Source organism: Chaetodon auriga, chromosome 15 (assembly GCF_051107435.1).
Source record: "Chaetodon auriga isolate fChaAug3 chromosome 15, fChaAug3.hap1, whole genome shotgun sequence".
NCBI lineage: Eukaryota > Metazoa > Chordata > Actinopteri > Chaetodontiformes > Chaetodontidae > Chaetodon > Chaetodon auriga.
This window is the reverse complement of record NC_135088.1, coordinates 14,426,622-14,428,006: the sequence shown is the minus strand read 5'-3', so window position 1 is coordinate 14,428,006 and position 1,385 is coordinate 14,426,622.

The window sequence follows — 1,385 nt, the reverse complement described above, 5'->3', positions numbered from 1 at the left end:
GGGAAAAACCACACATTTTCATCCTCTGTCTGCTCTGAGGTCAGCACTGTTTAAGTATCAGACCAAAGATGAACTCTATGGAACCTTATACGTTTGTACCGTGACCCACTTTTGAGGCCCAGAAGTCATGAATGTTCAAGGAATTACATAACAGTGGAGTTCATTTGTTTGGTGATATTGCATTTGTGTTTCTCTTGCCACATTTGAGCCTTTGGGAGTATCATGTGACAACGCTGAAGCTCTCCATCTCACCTTTCCCCGATCTATGACACCTCCTGTGGAATCTCCATCAGCCTGACGGAGCTGTCAGTGAAATCGACACTGCTCTCCAATAACTAGCACAGAGCCTTTTTATTAAAATCAGTTACATAGCCATGGGGTTGAGAAACATTTGCCTCCCCAAGCTTGTAATTTAATATGCACTGATGACCAATGTGGGCTTTATTGCAATGAGGTACTTTGGTCGGTGCAGTTTGACAGTTTCTCCCTGTGTGATGTCTTTAAAATGAACCTGACAGCCTTACCCACACGTCACTTTGCAGCAGCTATCCTACACAGTTCACGCAAAAATCAAGTGCAAACATTTGTTTCCTTGCTCCTCTGGGATCGGCTGTCATTCCCATGACCAGGTATCGTATTATTCTCATTGGGTGCAAACATGTGGAGCCTCTTCTTAAAAAACTGAATTCAAGACTGAATACAATAACTTTGCTTTGATGCACTTTTCTTTGAAGCCTCGTGACACATTTTTAGGCGGCAGTGCAGGTGTTCTGTCAGAAGTATGAAATTAATCTGAATGTGTGTCACGTGTATGAACAATCTCGATGTTTAATCATTGTTCACTTGCTTTATAGACTTAAAATACTAAAACATTATGGTCCACTGACAATGAAATACTCCTTTAAGGGCACCAGAAAGGGAGGCCAAACTGGCACTGTGGTAGTCAAGCTTTTATCTTCTCCCAACAAAGAGCTCCACCGGACCGAAAGCATCAGACTGTGGTTTGTCCCAAAGTTTGAACACTCCTGATGATTTTTGACTCGCAGGGAGACACACACACACACACACACACACACACACACACACACACACACACACACACACACACACACACACAATCTTTTATGGGGATAAGAAACTAGAATCAGGAGCTGAAATGAGGAATTTTTCCTAGAACAGATTTACTTTCACCTTTCTTTCATCATTAAGATCCCTCATAGGCTCTTTCATCTTTCACCCATTACTCCAGATAATAGCCTCCTTTAAGCCTTCACTGCCCATGTACCTTTGGTGAGACTGATGTCAGCTCCACCCCAGCCCCACGCTGACTGGCACCGCGGGTATTTCCACAGTGGGCGGGTCCAGGGCCCGTTGGCTTTAGGACC